The following is a 25,692-nucleotide window of genomic DNA, read 5'->3' on the forward strand; positions in this document are numbered from 1 at the left end:
AAAACTGACTTTAATCTTACTCCAGTTTTATTGATATACATACACATATGCCGGGCCGATAAGAAACGTAAACATTTGATGGAGAATATTAATTAAATTAGCGATTGAAAAGTCTAAGAAATTAATTTAATTCAGAGCAGCTTAAATTTGTATCAAACTATAATGTATTTTTAGACTTACAGTACACTCCCGAAATGTGCACCAAATCATGTCTGCGAAAATTTTCACATTTGCGAATAATCAGAATCCAAATAAAATCCAAAAATATTTCTTACATTTAAGGAGCTCCATAAATATGTAGATGCTAGAATACCATTTAAGCGAAATTGCAGAAATACAGAAATGAAGTCGCTGCCAGGGCATAAATATAATATCTGTTGTGTTAAAGCGATTGTAAGACAACATAAAAACTTCCAAATAATTAATTTAATTCGGCAAATACTTTTAAATTTTTGATGGGAACATTTTGTGTTTTGGAATTGTAAGAATTTAAAATTATTATGCGTAGGTGTGAATAAGTATGAAATATTGATTTAAAGTGCTCCCAGGTGAAACGATAGTGTTTTCAAAGCGGGGGTCGTTGCTATTATAGGAACAGTAGATTGGTGTAATCATCTATAGAATTCCATAAGCGGATAATTACCTCTAGTGATAGGCTCTCAGCGCACTCTTGGTATGTTCAAAAATTGCCGGATAATATGCGACTTACATTTTCAATCATATGTAGGTGTGTTGGGCCACATGGAAATGGCAAGAAACTTTATTGCTGACAAGTTGTCTATGCTACAATATATCTAAGCAATATCCAGGAAACAATGTCGGCGTTGACCCAGCAACTGCAATTGATATGGAACTACGCCTCAGAAAGGCCAACAACGTATTTGCACAACTGGGTAAACCGTGGAGATCAAACCCAGTACTCTTGCCCACAAAATTCCAGGCTTTTAATGCATGCATTAAAACGATTTTGTTGTACGGATGCGTGACCTGGTCAACCTCAAAGACAAACGTCAGGAAGCCTCAGACATATTCTGCGAGTGTGATGGCCCACGAGAATCTCGAATGAACACCTATGGTGGCGCACTCAGAAATTGCCGGTAGAGACAGAAATCAAAAAGAGAAAGTATATGTGGCTGAGCCATATATAATATTTACATATGTGGTGCCACAGGCCGTGCTGGAATGGAATCCACAAGGACAACGAAGAAGAGGACGACCGAAGACAACGTGACGAAGAACTATTATCAGCGAAACTAATAAGACAATGAGTCAATTAAAATATCTAACAAAAAACAGAGAAGATTGGAAACTTTATGTAAAACAAATTTGCGAATAGACTAAGTTGTTATATAGTTTCCATATATACATAGTTTGTTTATTTTCAGTTGAAAAGGCCATTTAAATGTATAATTTATCAAGAAATGAAAAAAAACAGTTCGTACTTATAATATTTAATGGTAAATTACGTGCAGGTCATAGTAATAATAAAAGGTGTATTCAAAAAGTATGGCGAATTTTGAATTTTCGCAGGTTACGTATATTCGAATTTCGATTTTTTTGTGGCGATATGTTGGTACTTATGTCTCTCACTCATGCCGACGAGTTCGGTCATTTCGAATGTTCAGTTAATTGACTGTGTTGACTGTGTCATACCGAGAAACTCCTTTCGTCCAAAGCAACGTTTATCGGTGATACAAAATGTTCTCAGAAGGCCGAAAAAATGTGAACGACGAAAAGCGTGCCGGACGCCCGAGCACTTCAACATCAGAAGAAAAAATTGATGAGGTGTAGAAAATGGTATTGGCCAATCGTCGAATCACCGTAAGAGAAGTTGCTGAGGATCTAGACATATCGATTAGTTCGTGCCATTCTAATTTTTTCAATGATTTGGACATGAGACGGGTCGCCGTAAAATTCGTACCAAAACTGCTCAATTTCGACCGAAAGCAGCATCGCATGAACATTGCTAATGAGATGTTGGACTCTGTCCGCGACGACCCAAATTCGCTCCAGAAGGTCGTAACTGGTGACGAATCGTGGGTTTATGGTTATGACGTGGAAACCAAAGCTCTATCATCTCAATGGAAGCTGCCGCACGACCAAGACCGAAGACCGAAAATAGCGCGCTAAGTTCGGTCGAATGTAAAAGGTTTGCTTACCGTTTTCTTCGATTGCAGGGGCGTTGTGCATCATGAGTTCTTGCCACAAGGTAAAACGGTCAATAAGAATATTACCTGCAAGTTATGCGCGACTTGCGCGAAGCAATCCGCCAGAAACGCCCGGTTCTTGCATCACGATAAGGCCCCTGCTCACACATCGTTGCTTGTGCGTGACTTTTTGGCCAAAAACAACACACTTATGTCACAGCCACCGTATTCGCCAGATCTGGCCCCTGTGACTTTTTCTTGTTCCCGAAACTGAAGAGGCCCATGAAAGGATGACGCTACGCTACGATTGACGAGATAAAGACGGCATCGAAGGAGGAACTGAACAAGATAAAAAAAATGATTTTTGAAGTGCTTCGAAGATTGGAAAAAACGTTGGCACAAGTGCATAATATCTCATGGGGATTACTTTAAAGGGGAGAAAATAGATATTAATAAATAAATAAATAATTTTTGAAAAAAACACAAATTTCGCGATACTTTTTGTACAAACCTCGTAGTTGGCTATGCATGGCATCATGGAGATGGCATTTTCGGGTAAAAGAGAACAAGGAATGGGGTTACCACTTGGCTACCTGTGGTCAGCTCTTGGAAACACGGGTCAAGACAGTCCAGCAAGCGCAGGGGTACAAAGTCCTTCCAGTGATTAGAAGCAGCTCTTGACACTATTAAAGCCGTAACTTTCATTAGCGGTGAGAGAATTAACTGAATACTGGCTCGATCGAAAACCATGCGGTGAGACAACAAAACTTCTAGCTCCGTCTACCAACAATTTCTCGTCATTGCAATTATTTCTCTTCTTCCTAACGGCAATGAATAAATACAAACATGGAAATGATGCGTTTTGGTGATAATCACAATTTGCTTATAAGTAAATGCTTATTTTAAATTCATATATGTGTAAGATGGCGCAAAATAAATAATCAAATTTTGTTTTTGAACAAATTTTTTACATATTATACTTTTTGCCTATTTTGGCAAAGCTTCTACTCCAATTTGTGGTGTACATCTTGATTTTATTTTATGAATACGCTCAGAGGTTTGCCGCAATTAGATGAACCATTTTCTACAATATTATTTTGGTGGTCGGTACAAATAGCGGGTTTTGAACCAGAGCACTACCAATTGTTAGTCACTCACGAACCCAATCGGTGGAGTCGAAAGCCCTGACAATACTTTCTTTAATATTACATAAGTAGATATAAGCATCTTCTTTATATTATATTGTATGTATATGTGCCCATAATTATGAAAGTGGTCTGAGTCAAAATTAAAAAAGGGGTTTATCAGTTATATCACACCACATTATTTCAAACCAAATTTATTCAATTTATTTTTTTGATATGGTCAAACATGAATTATTAGATGGTGGTTGTAATTTCAACATTACATGGAATTCATTTAGTGTTAATTATGAAAGTGGTCCAAGTCAACATTTTAAGAAATTATATTAACATAACTTAGAAAAATGGGAAAAATCGGAGCAACCAATAAAGGATGAGGAAGAGAAATCACATCTCAGCGAAAGTTATTATGTGCATTTACAAAATGCTGAACGAGCTAGGAACAGTCTTGCAGAAGACCAGAAAAAAGCTAAAGAAAATTCCAGGAAATATTATGGCTTCTGATTCCTAAACTTCTTTTTTGTTAGCCTACTATAGGCTAAATGTATACGTATATAACTTGGATTGCCATAATTTCCATGATGATAATGCCAAGATTTACTTCATGTAATTGTTGAAACGACAGCGTCAAGAGTTGCACATATATTTATCAAAATTAGGCTTACAGTCATACTTGTTCAGGTCAAAATTGTTAGATTAAAGTAATATTGACATGGATGGCAATTGCTCAGTGATCAAATAATAATATTGAAACAATAGACCACAATATTTTGGCATCGAGACCTTCCTTTCTACCTAATGAACGTGATTTGGGTTGATAGAAATGAAAATAAAGAAGCAAATAACTTATACAAACCTGAACATTATTATGAATTCATGAAAAAGTGTAGAAGAAGAAATACATTTCGAATAAAAAGAATGTCGCAGCCGGATTTTATTTTAACGAAGTCACCAGAAGAGTCAACAACAAGAAGAGTAAAAAATACCACGTGGGACTCCGTGAACACGTAACAACAAACCGTCGAGCCCGAAACATCATCATGATATTACCAAATCAGAATTCCGAATTCAGTGAACGAAATTCTTACAAAATTAACCTTATAAAATCTCTATAAAACTTCTTTAGATGATTCTAAATACCATGTTTTGAATCTTTCCCCTGAAAAAGGAAGACAAACTAAAATTCATCCAAAATTTCATATTTCATATTCAAAACTAACAAAATTCTAAATAAAAAGATCGCATAATGTAAAAACATTTTTTTAATTAATTCAAGTGCTATTCATTAAATATCTCGAAATAAAAAATATATGACTTAGACCACTTTCATAATTAGGTATACTGTATATACAGTCTGTGTCAGGAAAAAGGAACCGCATGAAAGTATGTATTATACAAAACTACGAGTCACAATTACTCAATAAACCGTGTACTATTCATCGTTGTCGAGTATAACCTGGCATCTTCTTCATGCTTTGAACCAGCTTTTTCGCGTAGCTCGTCGACAAACAGGAGTCGATTTTGCGAACTTGACGCACGAGTTGCTTTAAATCATGAACTGGCCTTCCGGTAAGATGCGTTTTCATAGTTTCCCACACATTTTCAATGGGTTCGGTGACTGAGGACTGGGAAGGCCAGTCCAATTACTCTGACGCCATTTTCTTGTTTTGTTGCTTCTCAATGTGTTTTTCTGAGAACAGTGGTTTTGATGATGTGGGATGGCAGGATATATTCGCCTCCTTCAGTCGAAGTTCGATGGTGTTGATACTCACATCTACTCCTTTTTTAGCAAGAATTGTGCGTGCTTGGCGTAGTCCTGCTTTTTTGTTGTCACTCGCTTCAAGCCGCGCTCGGGTAAAGTCATCAACATTTTTGTACACTTTATATCGCTGATTCCACATCACAACAAACTTTTTTGATTTTTTCATTATTTTTGCAGCCGGGGCATAAGATAACTTCGGCCTTTTCGAATGCGTGCGTAAAAGTATCGCCTCGAAACGCTTCGCGTACTCCTCACTAATTTTTGTTTGGTTGCGTTGTCGGGAAAGTTTCGAACGACACTAACCTGAGTTAGCACTGGCGTCGTAGCCCTTGAGTGGGACTATTACGCATCAAAAAGCAGAACGAAATATATCTTGAAGTTACAAGAAAAAAAACCGGTTCTTTTTTTCTGACACGGACTGTACATGCACACATATAATTAAAAAAAAACAGATACACCTGTTAAGTTGAAAAACTTAAAACAGTATTAAAATCTGGCAGAAGTCATCTACTTTAGAAACCAGTTTTAAAGCTGTGTCGATTTTTAGTCTCACTTTATAAAGTAGTCAGTGTAAATACTATTTGTTCACTTTATCGCGAGTCAACCGTATTTGCAAGTAATACAAAAAGGGAATGCCATAAGAATCGACGTTTTGTTTAAACTTCCACTTCAAATTGGTATGGATTTAAAAATTCCAATCACGTTAATGGCTAAACAACAATAACTAATAAAAGACGAAAAACAGACAGCTATTACAAAAGCAAAGCATAAAAGAACTGTATGGTAGTTCATTGTAACAAAAATAAATAAAAAAATTAAACATACATACACACCTGTATACTATGATACAATATTGTGCAAAATCGAAGCAACCTTTCTTTTGAATTAAATAAACCACTTTTTCTAATATATTGACAGAAAGGGACGACTTAGTATAATTGTATATATATATTTTAAATAGCATATGATAGAAACTAATAGTGTTTTATTTCCCAATTTTCTTTGGATTCCAATTTTGTTTTCGTACTACTTTTCGTGTTCAAAAATAAGTAATTCCCCCTTTGTTTGATATTCATTCATCTAATACAGTTTCCTTTTCTCGAAAAAAAATGTAATCTCATTGATACTCATTAGAATCAATTTGGATTCCAATTGGTTTTTGAGTGGTGAATTTTTTAGCCGAGTCACTCGAACCGGAAATTGCACCTTTCTGGCTTTATGGGTTGTTTGCACTTGGTTTGATTTGGCGTTTTTAATTTTAGATAGCTACCAGAAGGCTAAAATATTGCTGCTGGGCTTTATTAGACTCGACAAATATCCACAGCCACTTTTTGCTCTCTTACCACAAATCTGCAAAGATTGCTAGAGTTGATTGAGTTTTCTCCCTGCATAATATTAAAATTTTGTTTCAACGTTGATCTTTTTTGTTTTAAAGTGGGAAATGAGCTTCATTAATGATAGTCGAATAGGCGAGTAGTCCAAACTGAAAACATGTTGTTCGTTGAAAAAGAGATAGTGTAAAGATATTAACAAAAAATCTTTTATTTGGTGCGAATGAAAAGTTTTTGAGTGGGCAAGCATATCGCCACGATGCCAAGGTCAAAAAGGTAGGGATATTTGAGCACTAACTCCGAAAATTCAACTTCTATCAAGAAAGTTTCCATGTTATACTTTTTTGCAGCCGAATTCTGTATTATTAGGAAAATTCGGCGTCGACAACTAACTGATTCGACGGTTGGTTTAAGCTCCTGCTCTCAGAGAGCACTGATCAACCGAATTTTTTTGGGACCAGCCCGACTTTCTGTAAAAATAAGATCACTTAACCAGTTACCGATATCCAGATTACCTTAAGATTATGGTGATATCACGTGGAGCTTAAAAGATCTGTCATGCAAAGTCAATCCAATGTATGCACGAGTGATGTTGAAACCCATGCGACCTAACCTGGAATTTATCTTCTTAATATTACACTTACAGTTTTCTTGTGCATACTGTGTGAAAGACTAAAATCATCACCAATGAACTATGAATCTTAATAATGTCGTTTTAAACCTGGCTAATCGACAAATACCATCAGTCATATATTCATGATATACTTTATCTTTGAAAGATCCGAGTAAAAATAACAAACACACAACAATTTTGTCGATTTTAAAGCTTTTCTGATGGTCTGTCATGGTGCAAAGAATTCAGTCCGTAAACCGGCTCTCAGAGAGTTTGAATAAATTAGCTGATTGGCTGACATCACAGGGGTATGACTTTGGTTTGCTTATGAAAAAAATCGATTGTATATTTGATGTGTGGAAAAAGTCAACACAGTCACTCTCTCATATTGTGTCGTTGTCGTCTGAGCAACGCCTGATTTGCCATAGCTGCCCACACAATTTTGTTATTCCCCATAGCAGATTAGCCAAACCAGGTAATCTATCATCCTTGATGGCTTATATTACGATGTACAGAAAGCAGAGTGTAGCCAACATCCAACTGCTAACCAGGTTTCAGCTGTATTGAAGAAAAGAGCTGATTTGTTGTGCTTATAACTGCAGTTTGCTTACAAAGAAAAATGAGATTCTGTTAATGATATACCAGAAAAATCAACCCAGCCTCCACTCACGTTACTTCATTGCCATCGGAAAATTGATTGGACGAGTGTGTGAATGAGTGTGAAACATGCGTACAGAGTTCTGCTGCCAGATCCCCGGTGTCACAGCAGTCGAAGTTGCTCTAATAATTTTGCTTCGGATGGTCAAAGCTGGTAATCGACCATACCTGAACCTATGGTACTGTTTTATGTTAGAAACAAATGTTGGAAGCGCAGAATTAAATCGCTCAGACCCATCCTTTATATGTACATAGGTGAGTAAAATAAAATACATAAGCCTGAAGTCCTACCAGAAAAATGATGACCTCCACTCCCTCTAGTAAATACTTGATTGCGAAATATCGAGCATAACGCACAAATAAAGGGTTTATCGAAGCTTAGTAACTCTAATCTTTCAGTAGAACTAAGATACGACTTTGCTCAACTAAAAAAAAAAACAAAAAACATCTAACTAAATAAGTTTATCGTTGTTACTCAGTTTTATTTTCATAAGGAGCTTGAGGGAAAATTTTTTGGTCAACCTAAAAATGCATACAGGCTTGAAAAATGCACCACCACTGTGAAAGAAATTATCGCTTAAAAATGGTGCCAAAATTAAGTGTTTTAGACTTTTATCGATAGTATTTAATGAATTAGTGGGCACACCGAACATATAAACATATTCTACAAATAAAGGTATTCCCAACGATATCTTGGGCATCACTATGGAAAAATTAATTTTTTGTTTTCTGCGTCAAATGAAATAAAATAGATGCGTTTAATTTATGCCATACATTTTTGTTTCGGCCTTCGTCACTCTTACTCAAAATCTTACCTTATCTGAGAAGTGTTACTTATGTTTTACACTTTACTGTATATATGAATTAAAAACAAACCTTAGTGACAAGTATTGGACGAACGCAACCGCCTGCGCTGACTGCGACAGTGCAGCAACAGTGTGAAGAAGACACAGCGACGATGCTAGCAGCTCGCGTGTGTTTACCTTCGTTTAGCTCACCGAGTGGTTTCTGCGCTCAGTCGACGACGAACGTTGACGATTGACGGTGTGAATCAAATAGTTACCGGACAGCTAAACGGATTTGGTTATTTTTGTGTGAAGCAGTATTTCTTGCAGTTAATGAAAAATAGCAATAAGAGGTAAAAAACTAAAAACCAAATCACAGAGAATGAATGAAAGTGAAAGAATTATGTAAATGAATTGGCTATTTCGTAGAAGCCACAAAGAACGTAAAGTGTGCGCTCAAATATGTGCCTGCCTATAAGTAAAAAAGTGAATATTACAACTTAGGTGCTTCAAAACAAAAAAAATTCTGCTAAAAAGAGTGAATTTATATTTTTTGTTTTTCTACCCGATACCGCGAGTTGGAGAACAAGTTTGTTTTTATTGGAATAAAAACAAATTAGAATCAAATAAGTTTTTAAATTGAATTAAAGCACTCATGTGGATGTAGGTACATACATACGTACATACATCCACATGTGCACCCAATGGTGCAGTGCTGTGATTATCAATTCTAATATAAACAAATACCAGAAGTGGTGCAAACGTGAATAAAAAGCTACTTTGTAAGTTCAATTAAAAAGAGTAAAAACGGAATGTCAATGAGTTATTGTAATTAACGAACGTTATTGAATTTGTGCAATTACGAAAAATATGAAAAATATGGCCTTGAAAGCAAAATAAAATGAAAAAAACCATTACTAAATATGTAGTCTAAAGTGATGAAAAAAATTAATTTCCGTCCCAATCAGTGTCAACAAAAAAATATTTGTATTATTCCAATTGTTAGAGTGTGGATAAAACAGATAAAGCAGATAAACAAAACTTTACGTAAGGCATTAATTGAATATTTTAGAAGCGAACCTGTATATCCAATCGCGATAAGCTTTTTATAATTAAATTTTATACATATATGTATATAGATTATTCCAACGGCTTTTGGTGTATAGTAGTTATCACAAATAACGAGCAAGAGAAATTTGGCTGTGCTCAGTGTAATGAACAACATACAAAATAAATGTTTTTCTACAGAATAAATCATAGTTAACCCAATCTACATAAGTATGCACAAATGCGTATATCAGCATGCAGAAACGGTTGGCCCTTTTTTAAAAGGGATATCTAATTGTGAAGTGAGTTTTTCACGGAGCAGCGTAGCTGTATCTGCAGCGTAATAGCCTAAACAGACGGCAGCGAGACTACCGGCGGAGTTAATTCCGACTAAAATTGTAGTGTGACAGACGGTTTTTTAGCGGTTTAGTGAATAGCTGATTTGCCTCGTGAATAGTTTTGCCAGTAAAAGTTGGACCGCAGGCAACAAATACGGATATTAGCTGCCCTGATATTAAGAAATAATTATTTATTTCTTCTTATCTTAAATTGCAATTTCTTAAACTGCTCCGAAATATCAGGCAATTAATGTAATTTTGAAAGTGTTAATGCAAACTAGCATTACACCAGTCTTTCTTGTTCTTCTCTTCAAAAGTTTTATTTTTTCATTCACAATAGCTATTAACTGTCATTTTCCGTCAATGCTGCCATCGAAAATTCCCCTCTTCCGCCTAAATAATGAGAATTAGCCCTCATCCCATGTCGTTCCATTTGGCGTTCGGACCCATGCAAATTATATTAGAAAACATTCATAAGGTACCTGCTAAGCTTTAGCTTTTTCAAAATTTTTTATTTTAACAATATTTTATCATAAACAAACGAAAGACCTATCGAGATGAGAAAAGGGTTAAGTTTAGTTGTCAACCCGCATTAGTTGCACTTAATTCCTAATTAAGGGGGGAAGTCCATGTAGAAACCTCAAAATCGGTCATTTTTTAAACATATTATTAAATGTGATAAAATAATTATATTATTTTGAAGCTTTAACACAACTTTATTTAACCTTTCGAGAGTACAAAAAAAAAATTTTTCATTTTGTTTTTCCAAAATGGCGGCTCAGGATCATTTCTTGTCGACTGCCTACGGCGCGAGGTCCCAAACTGCTCTATTTATTACTCTTAATCTATCGATCTGAAACAAAAAAATTTAATTGTTGTTTTTTTATAACATATTAACGGAAAGGATAAAACTATAAAATTAAAAAACAAGTATAAAATTAATTATAAAATAAGCCTTTGAAAAAAAGTCAGAATTTACGGCTGTTGTATTGACATTTTAAACCTCCAAAAAGTAATTTATCAACGCGAAATATTTGAAATGTTAGGTTTATCCTTCCGATAGTAATGTACAGAAAGGCCTCACCAAACATCAAACAAATCGGTCTATAACTTTTTGAGTTACAACACGAGCAGTTTTTAAAAATACAGTTTCGAGATAAATGAGTTTAAAATTTGAGGTACAGGAGCGCGCGGACCGCTCTCTACCTAGTTAATGGGCTGTAGAAGCTATAATATTAGGAGTTTCCGCATTAAAATTTCACAGTATATTCTTAAGAAACTACACTTTCGAAATATCGAAAAAACAAAAAATCGATTTTTTGAAAATTTTACATGGATTCCCCCCTTATCGTCGTGTATCCCGATTAACGCCACCGTCTGCCTACGGTATAAGGCTGAATTCCTCCACTTTGTAGTGTTCCATCACTCACGAATTGTTCTCTCTTTATGGTAATATTTGGCGTCTTTTAGTTGGTTATTTTGCTCAAAGTGCAATAGAAAAATGAATACTGTAATAATACTTCCAAAAATTTTAGTCATTGCAATAACAAGGTGGCGCAAAATTGACAATCATAATTAATTTTGTTTTTGAATAACTTTTTTACTGAATAAAAAAAGGATTTTGAATGACGGAAATCTCTATTTTCACCTTAACGTACTCCATTTCTCGTCTGTTTGTATATTGCGACTATTTAGCTCATAAGAGTGAAATATCATATGATTGACGTATGACGTCATTTGCAAAAATTATAAATCTTTCTTGTAAAATGAAGAGACATTTTTCAGTACGCGATTTAGCGAAACGTTGGTGTTCAGTAAATCAAAAAACTATTGTGTAATCACAATGTTTTATACAAGACACAGTGATTGGAAATTTCACAAGTTGTCCGCTAATGATAAGCACATTTTGTTGTAGTAAGTCATGAATATTATGAATGTAGTAAGTCATGAATATTATGAATGAGGCAAAATACCTAATAATTGTTTTGTTTTAACACGATTTTCAATATTTTAGTCATTTTTCTTGAATCTAATAGAGCAAACGGAATGAGACTTATCGACACATGTACGAAGCGTTAAAATTAGTCTCAGGGGAAGTCGCTGAGGCTCGGTAGATTTGCCCTCGTCGTTTAATAATTCATTCGTTTTAATATATTTAATGCTTTATTTTAACTCTTAAAAGAATTTTTTAATATTGTCACCTAATTCTCCTTTTTACTCGATAGATACGCTCCCAAAAAAATCGTGTAAAAAAAGAATTAGGTACACATATTTATTTATATTTATTTCAATTCTAATCTTGGATTACGAAATATTCTTACAGACCACACGGCTAATATTAATCTGAGAATGAATCAATCTTAAAATTAGTACAAATATTAAATAAATGAGCTAAAATCAAACACTAGTGATGTGGCGCAGAGAAAAACATTTGCAAATATTCAACTAAAGTAGGACTTGATTGCGTGAAATCAAAATCTAAAATACTGAAAACTTATTATAGTTCAGCACAATTTCTAGATATGGGAGCGTTGACACAATAACTGCTTTTAGAAAAGGTAATTTTAAGGAATTCCGAATGGCGAAGACTTCTAGAGGGAATATTGAAAGCAATCTTTTCTAAAAGAGAATGATGGTCAATAGAGCCAGTTATGAAGTTAATGATAAATGAACACGCTAAAATGGAACTTCAGTCCTCAAGTGCAGGAAGGCTAATTAGTTGGTAATGAGAATAGTAAGAAGGTAGTGGTAGAGACAAATTTAGTGAGTGGAGCGCAAATTTTAGAAAAAAATGTTAAACTCGCTCAAAGCGGTTAGATAGAATTTTAGTGTAAGGCCTCCAAATACCCGGATGATAGATTTACTAGGTTTGGGAATTAGCTATGGTGAAAAAAGAAATTAAGCGAGTAACTCCGGCTGGCACCTCACAGGGGACTCTGTAGCAGTATTCTGCCCGCTCCTTTCAAACATTTGCACACTTGTCCAACTAGTTGTTGTTGACGGCAACGAATAAATGGTTGTGCTGATTTTTTTCGTATATCACCAACACAATTTCAGTTTTTTTCGTAAACAAACAGCTTTCACGACACCGGTTACGCCAGTCAATCAGCTGATTCTTTCAAATTAACCGCCTGATATCGCCCACACCTTCTAAATTGTTCACCATGCTCCAAATAAATGATGCATACACCAGTATTGATCTAACCAATGCACAATACAGAGATTAAAGTGTGAAGTAGTTTTATTGAAGAAGTTTTCTTGGCATTTCTTTGTAGTACAAACCCCGTTATTGGCATATATCGTACTTCTTGCGCCCATTTGATTCTCATTGTCTCACAGCTGTCAAACAAAAACGTTTTACGACCGACACCTGAAGTGGTGTTGAATTCAAAATAGGAATCGTCTGTAGTTCACCCAATACTTTAATTGTTTCTAACGGAAATTGGCATTCGCCGTTTTGAATCTAATCATTATTACTCACATTTATGCGAGAGTGTTTTAAAACGAATGATAGACGAACGATAATCGCACCAAAGCCGCCAAATTGGAAATCGTCTTCGCTTGCGGAAAATATATATACATATGTATGTACGTACATGTGAATGAAAAATAGTAAGGAATATCAAACATTTGTACAACAAAATTCGTGCTTTGACTACAAATATGCGATAAAGCTTTGCGGTTTCTGGGTGTTTACAATTCAATATTTTTTCGCACGCATCCGGTTTGGCTTCCATGAGCTTCGAAATTTTAACGAATGTATAAAACCAAAGAAATTATTTGAAATCATTCAGGTCATTTAGGAAAAAGTATTTTTTACAACTCGCATTCTTAATGACTCCCAAGTTTTGTCATTAAATATTAAAAACAAATTAGTTATGGAAGGCAACGTTGAGTTAAAATACTGCGAAATTTTATTCAAATATTATCATAAAATTCAAAATTATTAAAAAAATTTTTATATTTTTAGAAAGTGGTTTGTCATGTATGAGAAGCTATTCTTTCGGTCAACACTGATTTAAGTGTAAATTAAATTCTGAAAGAGTTTGAATCCAATAGTAATCTACCTGGGTACTAACGATTTCAGGTCATGCATAAAGTAGGTAGGTAGGTGAAATGATTGAAGTACAATTCTAGCACTCTGGCACACTAGCACTAAAGCGCCGTTTTGATACCATTATGAGACCTCCAACAGGCAGATATCTACAACCAGCCAGGGTTGTTGATGTAATGGGAAAGATTGTTGAGAATTAAGGCTGTCAAAAAAAGGAGCGTTCTGAGGACTTTCTGAGTTCTCCGTCTATTGCACTAAGAGCTCCATCTTTTCTCCGCCTTCCTAAGATATAAGTTGTGCAATTCTTCTTTAATAACAATCAGGGCGATACCGATGACCGGCAAGCTCATCAGCAATTTCATTTCCCCCTTATATACATACGTATTTGTATTTAGTTTTGCATATTTAGTCTATGAAACCACAATCTCTTACAGACAATTTAAACTAGTCTGTTATACTTAAACTAGGGCATCGAATTAAGAATATTAGTAAAAATTGTTTTAGAAAAATCAAGATCGTCAAATTTGGTAAACTTTCAAATTACCCGGTACATTACGGGCTTAATTCGTGTAACATAGCACGAAGATACATATCTCCGCGGAATATTAAAATTTATTTTCTCCAAGAGTGACTGACAGGCATAAACTCCTTGAATACAGGGTTTGATTGAAAAGTAATGGACCTTCCGCGCAGAGCGTCTGCCAAGCAATTAACCGAATCGGCTGGTGGGGGAAAATGATCGTTGGACCTTCCCCTTCCAATAGAAACCGGTCCCAGTTCGCTGGCAACAGCGGTGCAGTCAACATCGCTCCGCGCGTGAAAGCTGTAGTTAAAAGTGTGTTAGGATTCTGCAGTGGCGAAAATGCAGCGATATTATTGTTTATTTAAAATAGAACTAGTAGGTCAACGATCATGCTGAGTTTGTTAGCTCAACAAAAAGGCACAAAAAACTGCTAATTCAGACGAAAATATCGATAAAATCACCGAAATAGTCGAAGTTGACCGGCATGTTAGTAGTTGTTGCATCGTCCAGGAGCTAAAAACAGTTTTGTCCTATTTGCGACCAAAATTTTAGATTTTAGTTTATATCAGTGGTTTTCTAAGAGCTTGAGAACTTAACTTTTAATGCAAAACAGAAATATTGTTGGAATGATTTTTTTTTTGGTTATAATCTGTTATATAATTTCAAGTAGTAGTCTGGTGAAATACTCATTTTTTATAGATATTTCTTTAGGAATTTTTTTTAAAGAAAATAAAATGCGATCGTTTGGATTTTATAGTATGTTATTATTGACATCAAATATGTAGTATACAAAAACAATTTTTTTTACATATTTTTTTGTAGTAGGGTGGCACCAAAGTAAGGGTCTTAAAAAAACGATAGGTGGCTTGCCAACAGGATTTTGGCTCTTCAGGGCACTTAAAACGAAAAAGTTAAACTGATTATTAATCTGTAGGCTTGTCATTTTGGAAGGTGCTACTCTCGTTTCTTTTCAGCCCTAACATTCCATACTAAAGTCTGATTTCCATACCTTTTTTTCAAAAGTTCGCCATTTTGTTATTTTTCAAAAAAATTTCCAATTTGGTCAAACGTATCTGCATAGCATTTATTTCTTGGACATGATATTCGATATATGTCAGGCACGGCTACGAGTTACATGGTCTATTCGATCAGTCCAATTTCTGAATAATTTTTCCAATAAATCTGGCATATGGCGTCAATGGTGGCTTGAATATGGAAATAAAGCGATTGCTAAGCGCGCTGTATGACAAGTTGCGCCATCTTGTTGGAACCAAATGTTGTCTATGTTCAGCTGATTCATATTTGGAAACAAAAATTCAGTAAGAATGACTCGATGGTGCTCGCCATTCACCGTAATGGCATCTCCTTCCTTTCGAAAGAAATAAGGATCACCAAGATGATGTTGCAGCCAGTGTTTGGATGCGTTGTTCTGACATTAAACCATTCATGATGACTTGTCAAGCCCTACTGAACAGAAATGTCTACACAGTTTGCCATTCTCAGCTCTCAAACCATAATTACCGACATCGATAGTTCTTATGCAGCTAAAAAGAACACCCCATAAATATAAAATAAAATATTTTGATTGTAATGCAAATCATGCAAATATAATAACGGCTCAAGAGTATGTGTGCCCTTTTTTCGTTGATCGCCGCAGTTGAGCTCATTATGTGGGACGTGGTTCTAAAAGGCCTAGGGTGCAAAATCTTGTTTTCTATCTTTTTTAAATCACCATATTCGCTGCATATTCACAAACAAATAACTTGCACCGGTGTTTGCTTATTTCTTGTGCTGACATCGTTCAAAATAGCTACTTCTGTCAAATTTACCGAGAACAAAGTAGTGGTGCTGTGGATGGTGCCACGTTTGAATTCTCTATATTTTATAAGTGTATACATGTCTGTATATATATAAACGAAATGTCTTATATCCCTTGTGCAGGCCGCCAATCTGCAAGATTTTTCATCACAAAATCAGTCAATTCGACCAGACCGATCAACATGAAAACTCACAACATAGACATAAAAGTTACTAAATTAAAAAAATTTCTGGAATGTATTCGTTTTCATTCCACGGTGCAGCATTTCGCATTAACAGTCAGCCGTTTGACGATAATTCATTGCGACGCGCGCACTCGCAAATTGCAAATTCAAAATACATACATACATACATATATATGTATGCTCACAGTAAGAAAATAGCGCTACAAGTACGTGCATCCATGCAAAACACATACAAATGCTAATGGCACACATATAATTACGGAATGTACCAATCTCGCAAAAAATAGGGCAAAAAATACGCAAATTTTAAATGTTTTTTTTTTTTTGGTTTGGTTTTTGTTAAGTGAAAATGCCAGGAAGAGGCCAAACGCGGGCAGTTGCCGGTACATGTATGTGCATATGTATGTGGTCGTGATGAGGCGCGCCACCAACAAACGACCCTGTCTATCAGCCGGCGCGCCAGTCAAAAAGTCAGCGAGTAATTATACACAAAAATGCATATACATACTTACAAACATGCATACATATATACATACATACACATATCTTATATGAGTGTATTAGTAGATGCTGAGTGACGCGTGCGCTGCAATATTTTGGTAATAAGATTATATTTATACGTACACTTGTACGTATCAGAGATGTAGCGGGTATTCGCATTCGCAAAAAGCCCCGCATTGACTCTTGCGCATGCGAATGTTGTGCAAGTCGTGACACGGCAAGAAATTATGGGCACTAATTGATCAACAGCAGTCTTCATTTCAGCTACTAGACGTACTTATATGTGACCAAGTTTGATACGTTACCCGACATCTGCACAGGCAAGAGTTTTTGCCTTAAAAATTTTATCAGTCAATACATATCGAGTTTTTTAGCTGCATGAGAATTATGGATATCTATAACTATGGTTTGACAGATAAAAATGACAAACTGTGTTGACATTCCCGTTCAGTATGATTTGGCAAGTCATCATGAATCGCTTAACGCCAGAATATTTCTAAATGAGGAAGTTGCTGCCGTTACGGTGTATGGTGAGTACCATCGGGCCACGCTGACTGTAATTTTGTTTCCAACAGTTAAACGGCTAAATACCGACGACATTTGGTTCCAACAAGAAGGCGCAACTGGCTATACAGTGCGCTTATCAATCGATTTATTGCCATATTCAAGCCACCATGACGGCTAAATTTACTGAAAAAGTAGTCAAAAATTCGACTAATCGAATGTACCAGTTTTCCTATTTGGCAGCTATATTTTCATTGGCGCGAAAACTTAGTGACAGCAACAATATTTTTTTTATATTAAAGCTAAAATTTGGCTGTTTTCTGTTGGTTTATTTATGATTATGTACTTGGTTATGAAATATCACATTTTTTTAGATATTTTAAGCATATTTGAGCTCCAATACAAGGCATATGCTTGTTTGAAGTCATCTTACAAATGTTTTTATAAAAATAAAAAAATGCACCTGCACAAAAATTGCTACTGATAGAATTAAAATTTACCCTTTAAGAAACAGGCAGGAACCTGCAATGGCAGTAAAACTACTTTTTATTAAATTAAAATTTGAAATTTAAGTACTAAATGAGATAAATATGTATTATTAAAAATTACTAACTTTCCTTTTTTTTTTATAACGAAATTTCTAAAAACAAAAATAATTTTTTATAAGAGCGTACAATTACTGGCGTATGCGAATCATGGTGAAAAAAAAATTCGAAGGCGTGGCCAATATCATACAAGTTAACCGGCTCTCAGCGAATTTGAAAGAATCAGTTGATACGCTGACGTAACCGGGATCATGACAGCAGTTTGTTTACGAAAAAAACTAATATTGTGTAGGTGATATACGAAAAAACGTCTCAACAACGACTGATTGGACGAGTGTACGAATACGTGTGAAATAAGCGAGCAGAATTCTGCTGTTGAGTATCCGGTGCTGCGGCAAACGAAATTACTTGCCCAATTTCGTTTTGCACCATAGCTGCTGGTAATCTATCTTCATTGTATCCTGCTAGTTTTGCTGTTTCTAAGTTGGATAAAGAAGCAAAACGAATGGGTTTGGTGGTGAAGTAAGAGAACATGAAATAACTCCGCCGTCAATCAAAGAGACGGCGAATTCGCGTTTAGGCACCCACAGTTATAATATTGAAGTTGTTTATTTAGAAACCAGGGTATAAAAAATATCAGTTACAGGTTATCAGAGAGAGTTGATAAATGGACTTAAACTGCGAGTAGATGAACAAATTCCACATTAAGAGGGAAAAATGTTCATAAATTACAGAAAACGTCTCCACAGTTCGCAAATACTATTTATAATAATAATATTAATATAATACTATGTATAATAAAATACTTGTTATAATAAAGAATCGCGATTATTTGGGTCTAAAAAACCCAACAATTTAACAAAAAAGTTGTTATATTTTGTTACATGTTTAATTCGATACATTCATGTTACATGTTTAATTACATTCATTCACGTCACATTTATCTTTTTACTTTACTACTGTCGATCCCACAAAAAGTGTAACGCCGGTCCCCAGGTACCTGTGCCAGGGAAAGACCAGCGCCAGTTCTCCGGGACCAGAAACGTGTTAAACTCGGTCAATCAAGCGGAAGAAATTACTAAAAATACTTCATCTGAGCATTCGCATTCGCATCCGCGCTAATCTAAAATTCCACATTCGTAACATCCCTAGTACGTACAGAGTCGCCGATTGGCGCGACATTTTGTTTGGTTTTTTTTTTTAATTTTTTTTTTTCGTTTATTTACATTTTGTTAACTTTTTTTCGTTTCTTTCTTATATGGGCTTAACGCGTTGACAGCGCAGGCAGCAGCATGAATAACACACAATGGCAATAAAAGTGTAAATATAACTGAAGCTGCCGCGGTATGTTGCTGTTTACCTGCGATCTGCTCGATTATTGATCTTGGAAGATTTGTATGTGTAAGAACATACATGCATACACACATACATGCATATGTGTATATTATACAATAATACATTTGTGTATACATACATACACAAATAATGGTGTTGTTGTGGGTTTTTCGTTGATGATCGTGAAGTTTGGTATTTTTGTCGTTGGTGATGCTGGTGCTGGGTCGTTGTATCTTTGTGTTTGGTGTTGTATTTTATGTTGCTGGTATGATTGCATCAACGTGACCGCATGACTCACTCACCGAATAACCAGGCTCCAACTGTTCATTGGCTAGCAGTAGCCAGCAGTCAAACAACACTTGTTGCTTATGCACACACACATATCTACATATGTATATACAGACAATGATTGGTATGTGAGCAATGCGGTACGCTACAATCAGCATGAATGCAAATTCATTCAGAAACTCATTTTTTCGTAGCTTCGGTAAATGTACTAATTAATGTGCCGTTTATTTTAACCCTTTACTGCGTGAAATAATGAAACGTTGAAAAAAATTGTTGCACGGTGGAAATAGCTTTACTATTTAATCATCAATAAGATATATTAAAAGAAAATTAATGAAAAAGTATATTATTTTAATTAAATTTTTATTTTACGGAACCATATAAACATAAAAAGTAGTTATAAATTATAGAAAACATTTCAAAAGCGGAAAAGTTATTATCCGACGAGAAAGACGAGTATATCGACTTCATGAAAATATTAGTTTTTTTGTCAAAAAGTACTTACGTAGGGGATCATGCAGCCAGACTCAACCCCCCTTCAATCCTATCTGCAGAAGCTGTCAAGCGGAAGGGGCGAATGAAAGTCTTTTCCACTACTTATGCGAATGTCCAGGGCTAGGTAGGGCAGACATCATCTCAGACATCAAGATAAAGAATTTGCTGCTATACTTGGACCTCACTAAATGGATCTGACTAAGAAAAAAAAGACATCATCACACGAAGACAGTGGTAGTAAAACGGTGCTGGTCCCTAATTAGGATTATTTCAGTGGAAATACTCAACCACTTCAACAACAACAACAGAAACAACAACAACAACTTACGTTTTACTCTGTTGTCGTTTTTTGAAAATGAATCACTCACACTGCAATTTTGTTTCTTCACCCACTTGCACAAAAGTGAGGTTATTTCGAAATGTGGTAAAATCATAGACAATTTTTTTGCGTTTTATTATTGCTGAATATATGTTTATTTATTTACATATATAGGGTTGTTCAATAGGTGCGCTTCAACTTTTTTCCGATAGGGAGGGCGAACGACGCAATATTTTTTATTTTTCGCTTGTCATTTGTAAACTTCATTAGTATACATTTCATCATCGAATGCTACACACTTGAGCAACGATTGCAAATAATCGTTCTGTTGCTGCTACTTTAAGAGCATTACGGCCATTTTACGGTCCATTTAACAAGCCGTCCCGTTTTGGGGTTATGTGAAGTCATTGGTCTACAGTAACAAGCCGGCGACCATTTGTGAGCTCAGAGCCAATATCGAACGCGAAATTGCTGGAATTTCGGCCGATTTATGCAAAAGATTGATCGAAAATTGGGTTCAACGATTGGACTTCGTAAAACGTGCACGCGGTGGTCATGCAAAAGAAATCGAATTTCATACTTAAATGTATATGTTCAAACTCGATAATAAAAAAAAAATTAGTTAAAAAAGTCAAACCGTTTGTGTTTTATTCAAAAAAGTTCAAACGTTGAAGCGCTCTTACTGAAAAACCCATATTATTTTATTATACTTCATTTAGAAATAAAATTGAATTAAAATTGTAATACCATATATGGGCTAATATGCGCTAAAAGGTAAAAGATGATGAAATAATTTAAATTGTATTGTGAATTTAATTAATTTGCTTATAATTTACCGTGCTCACTACAATTTTAAAGCGGACTAAAAGTTACCAAAGGCGACCGCCGTAGCCGAATGGGTTGGCGCGTGATTACCATTCGGAATTCACAGAGAGGTCGTTGGTTCGAATCTCAGTGAAAGCAAAATTAATAAAAAACATTTTTCTAATAGCGGTCGCCCCTCGGCAGGCAATGGCAAACCTCCGCGTGTATTTCTGCCATGAAAAAAAGCTCCTCATAAAAATATCTGCCGTTCGGAGTCGGCCTGAAACTGTAGGCCCCTCCATTTGTGGAACAACATCAAGACGCACACCACAAATAGGAGGAGGAGCTCGGCCAAACACGAAGTGTACGCGCCAATTATTTATTTTTAAAAGTTACCAAATATTTTATACTAGGCCTAGAACATCGAGATTTTGAAATTTTTTACCATTAAACGGCCCCGCTATATGTATTATATAGTGCCATATTGATTTCAAAGTGATTAAATGAGTTTTCTTTTCACCTTTTACTTTTAAAATAATCCACAACCAAGATTGTGATAAAGGGTCTTCCGAATTTTCGGTGGAAAAAATTTATCAACATTTGACATAATGCGGATATATTTTAGTTTTACAATTAGGTTGCTTAGGGTAGACTTTTAACAATTTATGTAGATATGTGGTTCTATCAACAACAACGAAATATATTGAGAGAAAATAACCAACCACGAGCAACCTTTACACTTGCTTACGGATTTTGTGGTTATCTGCTAATTTTTAGTGCGGAGAAACAAAACGAATTTAATTATATGGCAGCACGACAAATAAGTAACGTTAAACGAATATACGAGGGTCGTTCGTAAAGTCCGTTCAACATAAAAATAAAGTTAAAAACTTCTTAATTTTTTGATGTAAACCTTTTTTATTTTTCGACATGGTTGTTGTTGTTGTAGCAGTAATATAAGCCCGTCAGTGTAGGGTATATCACCAGTCGTCTTCGTCTGGCTCATCTAAAGGTAGGTCCAGGAAACATGCTGTTTTGACAGGTTGTGTCCAGAGGGAACGGGGTGTTAGATGAGTAGGTTTTAAAGGGCATGTGAAAAGATGGTTAGTGTCGTGCGGGGTGCCTTCACATGCCGAACATATGTATGTTTGGTATGTCGGAGTCAATTTTGGATAAGTAAGAGTTTAACCTGCTACTGTATCCAGAACGTAATTGTGCCAAGGTTACGCGGTTCTCACGGGAAAGCTGGAGCTCTTCATCTGTTGGGCGTGATGGTTGGACTCCGATTACGGCATTCGGTAGATGGAGCTTAAGGAGGTGGTCTTCGACATGGTCTTCTTTTGCACCTCGTCGAACGCTGTTTGTTCGATCATTTCGAAATAATAGGATTTGTCCAAATCTGAAAAACAACCATTTGTTTCTGCAATCACTTCCTCATTTTAATGAAATATTTTCCCGCCAGCCATTTCTTCAAGCTGGGGAACAAATAGTAGTCCAAGGGAGCCGAGGGAGCCGAGGGAGCCAAGTTTTGGGGGATGTGAAATGAGTTGGAACGATATTTCCACTAGTTTTGCGACCACAACTGCTGAGACGTGAGCTGGTGTGTTGTCGTGATGAAAAGGAAAACCAACTTTCTTAATTCAAATGGATACCAAATACAAAGAAATAGACTAATTAAATTAAACTTGGTGTGTGTTCTTCCAAGAGATGCTACTAACAAAACATTACCTCCATATGCACCAGTGGTGCCATCTCTCTGACTTTGCGCGAACTTTTTAAACGACCCTCGTATATGCATACAATCATTAACTGCAGGCTGGAAGCAGTCGAAGTGTATTGTATTTGTGAACGTAAACAATGTTTAATATTTGCAACTATTATAATAAATTGCACAATTACGTATGCATCTTCGATAAATTCGCATTCCAAAATACTTTAAACTGGATAATTTGGCTTTTTATGCTGTGCTTAGACATTTTTTACGTTCAAAAATATCAAAAAAAAATATTTCTTTTGATGGACCCCATTTTCAATCAAAGCTTGTTATATTTCTCCACTTCTACAATTGATGCGGCAGGATTACGCTCCACGCAGAGGCATATATAGTACTGCACCCTCGTCGAGTAAATAATGGGCCGAGAAGAATTCCGCGACAATTACACTAAACCGCCACGGTGCACTAATTGTCTCCGAGTTGCTCGTCACATATACATAGGTGTGGCTACGCTGACCTAGCCACCGTACAGCCCCGACCCCAACGGGCCACTTTTTGTTCCCAAGCATCAATCGAGCATTGAAAGAAACTTCGCTGTAGACGGTGAAATCAAATTCGATTACCTTACTGAAGAAGATTTCCGTTGATAACTTCCAGGGCGTCTTCAACGATTGGGCAAAACGTTGGCAAACAGAGGGAGAATACTTTAAAAAGTTCTGAAAAGATTGATATTAAATATATATGTTAAAAAAATCATTGTGGGAACTTTTTTGATAAATCCTGTATAGGGATGATTGAAAAATTTGTATAGAACATTATGACGAAATTCACATCAAAATCTCCAAAACTTATCGATTCCACTTTCACAAATATACTCATACGTAGAACGCACTAAGACGCCAATGTCACTTTTAATTATTCTCGGTAAAGATTAAATTCACCACGCATTTTAACACATTATTATTATTATTTTGAGAGGATTTATCACTATGACCTGAAAGATCTATTATGCGCCCTCGTGGATTCAGAGTATTTCTATGAACCCAACTTCCTTAAAAAATTTTAGTACAATCCATAATTGACTATCTTATTTAACGGTAGATGGAGCGACTAGTTTTACTTATAGCGGAAACCTTTCAAAAAATTATTATAGATTGCAAACGATATATGGCCAAAATGGTACAGAGTACTATTTAAGGGTTAATAAGTAAAAAGTGCAGACTTAAAACGAAAATCATAGGCACATGCAATTGAAAGTCATCTTTTTGCACCTCATAAGACATCAAACTGCAATATAATTTTTTTTTTTCAAAATATTCTTAGAAGTCAATACAATTTTGCAACTCACTTCACTTCAACTAATTCTGAAATCACTTTTGTCACTTAGAAGAAGTGTTTAAAAGTTTCAACAGCATTTTCAGACGTTGAAAACGTTGATCTCGCATTATATTTTTGATGATCAGGAACTAAAAGAAGTAAGGAGTAAGGCGGATGACCCATTAATTCGATCTTCAAGTAGTTGAAAACTCTCTTGTGTGAGCCGATACAGAGAGGTTCCATTCTCCTTGTGAGGAATGGTTCGAAAACTTCTGGAAAACAAGTTTACTGTTTTAAGTTGGTCTAGTGGTACAATTGCAGCATGACCAGATTTTCCGAAAAACAGGTGACAAATTGCTTTGAGGTGCTTCATCCGTGAACAATTTTTGTTAATGTAGATTAAGCTCGTCTTGGAACATCCACACTGTCGATTGCTTTTTGCTTCCAGTTCATATGCATAGATCCAAGATTCGTCTCTTGTTACGATGTCATAGGCGTGCGTTGTCCACCGCGGCTGAATTTCTTTACACCAATCGAAATCAAACATCCAACGAAAAAAAATTCCCTTGACGACCAAATGTCTATGCACTATCAAATTCTGGTACCATTAATACCCAAGGATTACTCTATCTCGCGGTATTACGTCGACAATTGATACACAGCATCTATTATTTCTGCCACAACAATCGTTTTGGACGGCCTTCCCGAAATTCCTCCTCTAGGGATCGTTGCACTCGTTGTGCCAGTGCTTCGCCATGGCTAAGTGCGGTGCTTCAATGCGGATTATCAATCCACTCCTATTTATGCTATTGATACCTATCTAAGTTTATGCTAAAAGATTCCAATTCTTTCGATAAAAATATCGGATTGCGCCTCATCACACGTGAAGTTGCAAGGGCGACCCTTTCAAAAGGCAACGCTGGTACAATGAACGCCTGCGTTATTCAATTTATATTTAGCACGATTTCATTATGACCGACTGTCATGATCTAGTGTCCACAATCCCGGAACTATACAGGCTGCAAAGAAGTGTATGTTTATGCATTACGGGTGCCATGAGTGCAACCTCAGGTGATGCCCTAAATGCTATGCTTGATTTGCTCCCCCTGGATCTTAAGGTACAACAGGAAGCAATAAAAACAATGTGTAGACTCCATAAATATGGTGTCTTGCAGGAAGACGGAACTTCGGGACACAGAGAGAGATCTTTAAGTTGCGAAACGAAATTGCCGATGAGTTGGCCAACCGTGGATCAGCGGTTCTCACAAGGACCGGAGCCAATAATCGAAATCAGTTCCGCAGGAATCATGAATTGGATCAGCTACATAAAGAGCGATGGTCCGGTCTAGAACGCTGCAGAACTGCAAAGTGTTTTGTGACAAGTCCGAACAGAAAACTGTCAAACTTTCTACTAAAACTTGGAAGAAAAGACATTCGGTTGATGGCCGGTATTATTACAGGACACAAC

The 25,692-nt window shown here is 35.9% G+C and overlaps 1 protein-coding gene across 6 annotated transcripts in view; it reads left to right on the plus strand.

Annotated features, from left to right (window-relative positions):
• Positions 1–8,677: 8,677 nt before the first annotated feature.
• Positions 8,678–25,692, plus strand: part of LOC129248570 (glycoprotein-N-acetylgalactosamine 3-beta-galactosyltransferase 1-like) — a 33,692-nt gene continuing 16,677 nt past the window's right edge. Inside the window, exons 1-2 of one of the 6 annotated variants that reach the window (XM_054888169.1) lie at positions 8,684–8,790; positions 9,406–9,484. The gene's annotated coding sequence lies outside the window, so the exon portion shown is untranslated. Of the gene's footprint in view, positions 8,791–8,903; positions 8,924–8,956; positions 8,976–9,197; positions 9,220–9,405; positions 9,485–9,594; positions 9,787–25,692 lie in introns of those variants that run through there. The other 5 variants (XM_054888170.1, XM_054888175.1, XM_054888174.1 and 2 more) reach the window with 5 other exon arrangements.

This window comes from Anastrepha obliqua, chromosome 5 (assembly GCF_027943255.1).
Source record: "Anastrepha obliqua isolate idAnaObli1 chromosome 5, idAnaObli1_1.0, whole genome shotgun sequence".
In the NCBI taxonomy this organism is placed as follows: domain Eukaryota; kingdom Metazoa; phylum Arthropoda; class Insecta; order Diptera; family Tephritidae; genus Anastrepha; species Anastrepha obliqua.